Source organism: Onychomys torridus, chromosome 6 (genome assembly GCF_903995425.1).
Source record: "Onychomys torridus chromosome 6, mOncTor1.1, whole genome shotgun sequence".
NCBI classification, from domain to species: domain Eukaryota; kingdom Metazoa; phylum Chordata; class Mammalia; order Rodentia; family Cricetidae; genus Onychomys; species Onychomys torridus.
In genome coordinates, this window is record NC_050448.1 from 24,732,692 (window position 1) to 24,742,319 (window position 9,628).

A 9,628-nucleotide genomic window follows, 5' to 3' on the forward strand; every position below is an offset into this window, starting at 1 on the left:
TAATTGTCCTTTCTTCTAGATTTTTATAGAGTTCTTCCCATTTTTTGTTTGTCTGTTCTTCCACTTTAGTTTTGATTTCTTGTATATAAGTCTCTAGCCTCTTCATGATGTTATGTATAAGGTTGTTTTCTTCTTCTTTTTCCATTCCGTGATGTTCAGGTCTAGCTGTTGGAGAAGGGCTAGGTTCTGGTGATGCTGTATTGCTCTTTATAAAAATATGGAACGTTTCATGAATTTGAGTGTCATCCTTGCGCTGGGGTCATGCTAATCTTTTCTGTATCATTCCAATTTTAGAATACGTGCTGCCAAAGCAAGCACCGACACAATGCTTTCTAACCTTGCATAAGTATGGTTAAAGTTGAACGATTTGCTCTATGGAACTTTGTTAACAAGCAGTTGTTTCAAGAATAAACTACTGTGGTCGAGGCTAAATAGTATCTCTGCTCTGTGTCTCAATAAAAAATGAAGAATATGTAAGAGCCATTGTATGTGGACTAGTTTAGAATCTTGTTCAAAACTGTCAATATTTTTAAAATTATTTTAAACCCGTATTTTACATTAAATGTAAAATATTACAAATTGCCTTTCTAATTCTGATAGATAAAATATGAATATTTCCATGTTATCAGTCTTTATGTTAGACTACGTATTAGACTCTTAATTGGGTACATTTTGTAAGTTTTATTTTTCTGTTACTCCAAATATAATATTTCACATTGTAATAATATACCTTGGTCAGATCATGGAACAGTATGTTGATAATGTATTTTTTGTTCCAAGGATGACATTTACACTTAATGGACAAAAACTTTGTTATAGGACTAAACTATTTCCACTGTCCAATTCTACATTTCTAGATAATACTGAAATTCATATTTATTTCATCTCAGTTCTGTTTTCAAACCAAGTCAGGCACATTATCAATATACATTCATTAATCTTATTTTTTGATGAAAATCAATAAAAACTGGTTTATATCAGAAATATTTTATCTGGAGTGTCATGAGTTAACTGCATGAATCTTATTTTCATATAGGCATAACTATGACCTAGTTAAGTATATAATGTGTCCCTTGTTGTGGTTGAAATAGCTATATTATATTTAGGCATTATTATAACCTGGGCATTTTTTTCATTTGGAAATTATTCATGGCTTCAGGAAATATGGTGTGTGTCAAGTTGACAAGGGGTGGACTTGTGATGCCAATTCGTGGCTGTCAACTTGACTAACTCTGTAATGAAAAGTCCAAAGTGGAGGACACACATGTGAAGCATTTTTTTTTGTTGTTGCTTAATTTGTAGTATAAAGATCCACTTCAAATTGGGACTTCGAATTAGAAAGTCACACATGTGATTCAGATCATTCAAAAAGGGAAAATGTATTTCTTTGATCTAGATCTTGAGGCAAGAAGACACACCTCTACTCTGGACTATACATTCTGCTGGAAGCCTATATACATGGAAGAAATAAGCTTTTTCTCTTTGCCTGTTGCTCTCTCCTTGCTAAAGAGTCAGTTCCTTCACTGGCATTAAAGCCCAAGTCTTTGGGATCCCAGTGTATACCAAAGACTAGCTGACAAACCCTGCTTTCAAGACAGCAACTACTAGATTCTCAGACTTCCTGTTTATAGCCAATCACAGTTGGCCCCTTTTGATATGCATAGAGAGAGTCATTCTCTAAATTATGTTATGCTAAAGAACAGAACTCTTACTAATATCATAAACTACAAATTTACTCAACATTTAATCAAAACAACATGCAGTGTGCTACTTCCTATATCTCCCCTCTGCCTCCTCTCTAATCTTTAATTCAAGAATACTGTTCTAAGGCAAGCATGGTGATGCACACCTGTAATTCCAGCACTCAGGAAGCAGAGGCTGGTGGATCTCTGTGTTTAAGGCCAGACAGGTCTACTGTGCAAGTTGAAGGACATCCAGAGATGCATAGAAAAACTCTGTCTCAAAAACAAACACAAACAACACAAAAATGAATATTATTTTAGTTATAGTAAAGGTTTAAACTTTTCTGTTACATGTATAACAATTACATAATAGTACAAACTCAGTAATCACTGGTGTGCCCATTAGTTTTAGTCAACTTAACACAAGCTAGAATGGTCTGGGAAGAAGAAACCTCAACTGATAAAATGTTTCCATAATAATACGCTGTAGACAAGTCAGTAGGGCAGTTTCTTGATTGAAGATCCATGTAAGAACACATACCCCACTGTGTGTGGTGTCATACCTGTATAGCTGAGCTGGTCCTGGGTTGTAGAAGATATCACGCTGAACCAGCCCAGGAAAGCAAGCCTATGGTACAGTTGTTAACTATCATTGGGTGCTGGGGACTGAACTGATCATTGTAGAAGCATGAAGTACTTTTAACCACTGAACTGTCTCTCCAGTCAGTACATACCACATGAACACATGGGCAGCACTATTGTCCAAGTGTAAATATCAGCGTCTCAAGGCCCCACTTGAATTTTGGGTCTTTCTATATTCTCAGTTCATAAAATAGTAGTCTACACAATAACATTTATTATGAAACAATCCAAGAGTTAAATTCATTTTGCTGACTAGGTATTATCCCAGGCTATTGTAAAAAAGAATGGTCCAAATAAGCATATGAAATATACCTTGTCCGCTTCAAAAATTACATAGTTTTACTTTCATTTTTCTTTGTTTCCAATAGTTTAGAATGAAGAGTTTCTTTTTCAAAACATTTTAGCAATATTATGGTTATAAGACATCTAGGGTCAGTAAATTTATCAGGACCCTCATCATTCTTCAGATTCACATCTATTCATTTTTCCATCCAATGCGGTGAAATGACAAGTTCATGGACAAAATAAATATTTTTTGACAACTAAATAAATCTTACCTAAGTGTCTCTGTGAAAGAATGAGTATCATAGAAGTATTCAATCATTGTTCTTAGATATGAAAGGGCATTTTAGTAAAGACTTTTGAAACTAGATTGCTTCATGACAATCAAGTATCAACTGAATATATATATATATATATATATATATATATATATATATATAATAGATAAAACCAGAACTTAATAATAATTTTTTTTTTCTTTTTAATGACTTGACTTTTATATTATTAACTATTTTGTTATCATTATATATTTTCTTAGTGGAAATTTTCTGATAGTACACTCCTATGAGTGGAATGTTTAATTTTCTTACTTTTTACAGAATTTCAACATTCTCATTTTGATGAATTCTAAACTCTTCTCATATTTACTAACTTCACACATTTTGAGAACTTGTTAAATATAGTTTATCATAACTAAGTGCTTTTGATTAGCACAACTGCATCTAATATTACATATACTATATTACATATACTTTTAATACAGATTTTATTCAATATGATGGTAAAAAATGTTACTAGTTGTTTTTATATTTGGCTTGATGTTCCTCTTAGTAAAAAGGTGACAGTGTACTTGTAAACCGCTCATCAATACACATAAGCATGTATAATTATATATACATGGTTAAATATAATGTCATCACATTTATGCAACACACACATATATCTATGTATGTATATCTATCTTTATCTACATATATATATATATATATATATATATATATATATAGAGAGAGAGAGAGAGAGAGAGAGAGAGAGAGAGACTTAGCCTTTAAAAACAAACAAATGGATGATGTAATGGATATTTAAATTCTCATGAAAATATTTGCATAAGTGGCTTTTCCTTTTCATTAAAGTTGATCTTCCTTAAAATATTTTTACCCCTCTCTCCATTGGTACTTTGAATTATTTTTCCTTGATTATCTTACTCAATTTCAGGGGACTTGCCCTCTCTATGTGTGAACAATCTGTCTACATTTGAAACTCAGACTTCTTATACTTCAAGTTAATTCCCATTTAGTTCTCCTTGGATTCACATCTAGTACTGAACCTCTATTTATAGATGTGTTCTTTCTATTCATTTATATTTAATGACCAGAAACCTTCATGCATATGCATGATCAAAGTTTCTGAAACAATTCCATGCATTTCATGAGCCTATCTGCTCACATCCCTAGTGTTTTCAGCACTGTTCATCTTCCAGAGTCTAATGATCTCTATAAAATGAACTTGACCACATTGAGGCTGCCATGTCTTTTCATTGTTCCACAGTTCTTCAAGGGAAGTAATAACCACGTCTGAAAGGACTCTCTTGCAGCATGGCTTAGCTGGCAAATATAATTTTCTGATTCTCTGTGTTGTTCCATACCCTCATCTATGACTATGACCCCTCTTATTTGTTACAGGATTCTGTGTATTCTCTCTCAACAGATTCAGACATAGAACCTGGCAAAATTGTCTGCATCCTTCAAGGCAAAATTCACTTTTTATTTTCTAAGAATTATAGTCTGAGGATCTGAGGAAAAAGTGTACAGTTCAGATTTCTCAGTTTTTTTTTTTTTGTAAATGTTTCAACACTCATCCATATTTTCTGTCAGATCTATTATTTCATAGTGATCCAAACTGTTTTACATGTTCCATTCTGCTATATTTATAAAAAAAATCACAATATATTTTTCAATGAATATTAAATTCTTGTATTAAAACTGAAATGTTATATTAGAATTACATAATTTTGAACAAGATTTATTTTATTTATGTTTATGCATATCCTCATTGTGTGTGTGTGTGTGTGTGTGTGCAAGCACATTTGTGAAGGTACACAGATAAGCATGGATAGGAAGTCAAATTCTCTTGAGCTGGAGGTACCAGAAGTTGTGTACAACTTGGCAATGTCCTCTGCAAAAAATAGTATGAGTCCTTAACCACTGAACTATCTCTAGCTCCTACATGCATTTTTTGACCCTTCCCCACTCAGATTCTTCATATATGGCATCCAAAATGCTCTCCCTTATTTGAAGTGCAGGGGACTTTAGAGCAAGCTTGAGATTATGGTGAAACTCTATTGAAGGAAAGCCATGCTGTTGGCAGAGAGCAACACTGTTACAATGCTCAGTCACTACATACCCTTTTTGTTCTTACTAGATCATGTTTAGAAAATTTGATATGACGGTTTCATTCATCGTTTTTCCACTCAAAACTTAAAATATGCCAAGAAATTATGAAGTGACAGGAATAGCTGACAACACACCAAGCTGAATTCTCCCGGTTTCAAATAAAGGGCATTTGCAAAGAGATTGCAAACAATTGCCACGTATTTTTGAAAATCCACCCCATGCTCCAATTCATAATATTCTTTAAGCTGTGCATTAATTTAATTTACACAAAACCATTTCCTCTAAGGTGTCCTTGTGGTAATGTGTTCCAAATGGCACTTAATCACAGATGTCAGGGATGAATCCATCCTGGGCTGTGTGTGCAGACAGTTAATCACTGACTAATGAGCTATCATGGTTCTAACTACTTAAATAGCTCTGTAAATAAGAACTTAACTAGAAAAAATAATGGGGATTTTCTTTAATTCAAGAGAACAGGTCAAAGATATGGGCATTAGGGAAATTAGTGAAATGTTTATTATGTTCATTTCAGAAACTGTTACACATCTGGTACTTTTAGAGAAAAATGCATTGTTTTTACATGTGCAATTTAAATATATACCCATAAGTTAGGGTCTTCCTTATTAAAAGATGTTTGTCTTCAGAATGCACTGAAAACAAACAAACAAATGAACATATATGCATTTCAGGAAATAGAAACAACAAACATATTTTACATTTACCCATTAATATTCTGCATATGAGATAGTATGTGTGTTACAGATATGAGGTATATATATATATATATATATATATATATATATATATATATATATATATATATATTCCACATATACATGTTCATGTGTGTCCACATTCATTTGTTTCATTAGGCTTTTTACATCACATATTACACTATTCTTGTAATTTCATTTTGCTTAGTAACATCATAGCTATTTAATTTTGTCTAGGTACAGTCCATAATGCCCACAGATAAAAGAAAATTCTCACAATTTATACCCTCATCAGTCTAGACTTGGCTGTTTGTATATGTGTGTGTGTGTTTGCTGTTGCATTTTACGTAAATATATGCATATATTCACAATACAAATGCTTCATGATTTATAATGGGGTTTCATTATCAAAAACACATTTAAAATTGTAAATATTATAAATAAAAATGTCATTTAGCAAGCTGATGGTGTAGCTTGGTTGATAAGAGTGCTTGCTTAACACACATGGTGTCCTAGTATTGATGTTATGGGGAGAATAAAACCAAGTTATTGGCATATGTCCTGTATGCCCAGGATTCAGCAGGTGGAGTTATGATGATTACAAGCTTCATGCCATCCTAGACTATATGCTTCATTCAATGCAAGTCTTGTGTAAATGAATCTTTGTTTAAAACATTTTCCTGCAAAGGCAAATACTCCTGCATTTATCAGTGATGGGATTACACATAGTCAAAGTCATCTACACCAAAGCCTATTCCTAATAACAACCTAAATATCCTATGTACTATACTGAAAATCTGTGCTTAAAGGGTATAAGCCACTCAGACATTGTTCTATTAAGAGTTCATGCTAGAACCATACAGAATTGTGAGATCGTGTAAATACTTAGACCAGAAAATGATCGATGTTAATATTTAAAATTCATATTTAATAGAATCATTTATAATCAACAAATGAAAGAACATTGATCAATTATAATTGGAAAATTTTTGTAAATCCATTCACATGGATTAGTGTGTGTGTGTGAGTGTGTGTGTGTGTGTGTGTGTGTGTGTGTGTGCATGTGTGTGTGTGTGTGCGTGTGTGTGTGTGTATGTGTATGTGTGTATACATCCCTACCTGAATTGCCTGAGTATTTAGATAAGTGGAAATTTCTGGCAAAGAATAGTAACTAAATTGTCAGACAATTTCATTTTGTTAAGCAAATGAAACAAAATTGCAACATAGTATTTATTTGATGTCATTAATAGATAAAATTTACATTTTGTATTATACTGATTATCATTAATTTTATATATAATTTAAGAAAATAGTTTGATTATCTAAATTTTAGAACCCTACAACTTATAAATTATACAAATCTATAATTGTGAATAAAATATCAGGAAAATTTTAAGTGTTGAATATGTGATTTATCATGACATGAAGTGAATTTTAAAGGATTTCTTTATCTTTGTAACTTTGGCTTCAAATTTAATCAAATTTAAAGTTAATCAACTGAAGTTGATCAACAGAATGAAACAATCATTTTCAAGTCCAAATATCATGGAAAATGACCAGGATATCAAGCTTTTGTTGATGAGAATCTTTTTTATGATAAACATAAAAAATGATCAAAGTAATTTTGATACGAATAGAAATAGAAAAATGGAAGTCATTTTTGCTTCTGATATATCTTATAGTTTTATATTTTGTTTAACAAACAGTATTGTACTCATTACATTTTTAAATACATGTATTTTTCATTTTGTGTATAAAAGTGTTTGGCATGAATGTGTGTTTTATAATCCCGTTTTTTCCGGTAAACACAGAGTAAGGAAGGTGCTTTGCATGCCTGGAACTGAAGTTATAAATTGACATGCGTGACCAAGCAAGTGCTGGGAACTGAATACAGGCCCTCTGAATGGAGGGAAAAAAAAAAGATCTTAACTGCTGTGCCATCTCTCCAGCACCACAAAACTCTGGTATTGCTTGTTTATTGTTTAAATTTTCTGTATATGCAAATATCCCTTAAATAAAATTATGAAAATTACCTCATAATATTTTAACAGTTTTCATAAACTTTTTTTTTAATTTGTGGAACTGTTTTAGTTGCAGTGCATATATAAAACAAAATAGGAATGAATAGTTTTTTAGTAATTGGAGGACTCAGGATATGCATGCAGCAAATTCACATATTCTAAATATCTGGCATCATGCTATTTTTAATGTAAAACATAACCCAGTCTTATATACACACATTATTGTCATAAACATCTTTTTAATCAAAAGCATTTTAATAGAAACAAATCTCTACGTATAATGAGTCCATTTTTTTTTTATTGTTTCTGCTTTCTCTAATTGACTTGGTTCCAAAATGACAGTGTAGTGTCACTGAATATTTGTGTTTCTATTAGCACCTTGTAAACTACTAAAGCAATGTTCCTCTTCATTAGAATGTGCTCAGTGTTGCTTGTTCACTCTCTTTGTATGTAAATTATAGTTACACATCTTCAAATTCTTCTCTTACCACATATAGAAGACAACACTTTGTTCTTATTGCCTGTGAATAAAATGAATCTTTGTGTCTGTGTCAGAAAAAGATAAAATGAAACTGTGGTTTTAGTTTTGCTGTCTTGAAACCATCCTGCCTGTAGGAAACAACAATAAAATTGCCAGCATTAACTGATAGCAAATATTTCAAACTCATGTAGTCTGTAAGTTCCAAGATTTTAAAATCAGCCAATGTTTGAATTATTTTGAAATTCAAAAATTGTATTAAATAGCTTCTTAAAATAACTGTGAATTTTCCTAAGAAATAAAATTACTATGAAAACTTATCCACTTACTAACCTTTCACTAATATTCATTTTAACATTTTATGCATTCATATGTAGGTCCTGTAAAATAGCTAAATATTTCTTTGCATAATTTCAAAATTAAATTACATGAGTAATAGAGTAACACCTTTGAACATATATATATATATATATATGTATATATATATATATATATATGACAGTACACAGGAGAAATATGAATATGTTTGTAGTGTACACATTCAGGTTCATGTAGTTTTCAAGTTTATTCCAATTGTCTAACTGTAACTTAAAGTTTGTAGCTACTAGTGATGTTATCTGTTAAATATTTAAAATTTTAAAAATTAATGATATTTTGCTGTCTTATGGGATAAAATAGGTATTTAAAACTTTAGTAAAACATGTACACATATAGTTATAAAAGGGCATATATGATGAACATAGATTAGAACTCAACAGAATAAAAGAAATAATTGATATATGTGTTTTAAAATGCTTTGAGTAGATCCTCCACTATAGGGAAATTAATACAAATTAGGCATATCTGATGATTCCTGATTTTTATTTACATTTTGTACAGATGTTTCTTGAACTTGGAGGCATATGATACATTTGTGGGGCACAATCAAAACCACCGGATGCCATAGTCTGAACTTAGAGGCTCTAGATATGAAGTTTATTGGTCTAGGGCACAATATAGGTAACGAGAATTTAAAACTTTCCCTGATATGAAAATCAGTGATCAATATCTCCTGAGAATGGAGGACTCTAAAGTTTAGTCCAAATAGAGTTCATAGAAACAGTGTATCTGGGTGATGTCAAAGTCTAGAATAGTTTCTTTATAAAGCTCCCTTCTCATATATAATTTATTAAGTGAAAGACACTATATAGTACTTACATTCTTCATATCACATCATTGTTCTTATTTCTGGTTCGAACTGTTAAGTGTAGTTGAAGCCAAATGCCTAAACTATTCTTTTAAATACATTTCAAGATTTAAATATTCACTTTTATTATAAACCTAAACTTGACTTTTTTCAAAAGGTTACAGAAATCAGTGTAGTATTTTGTTTCCTGCATACTTATATACACAGGAAATCTGCTCTGTATCCACTGCA

The 9,628-nt window shown here is 31.4% G+C and overlaps 1 non-coding gene across 1 annotated transcript; it reads right to left on the minus strand.

Moving 5' to 3' along the window:
* Positions 1-211: 211 nt before the first annotated feature.
* On the minus strand, positions 212-318 carry LOC118586515. Its single transcript, XR_004945383.1, has one exon. It is a non-coding gene; the product is annotated as a U6 spliceosomal RNA (small nuclear RNA).
* Positions 319-9,628: the final 9,310 nt, after the last annotated feature.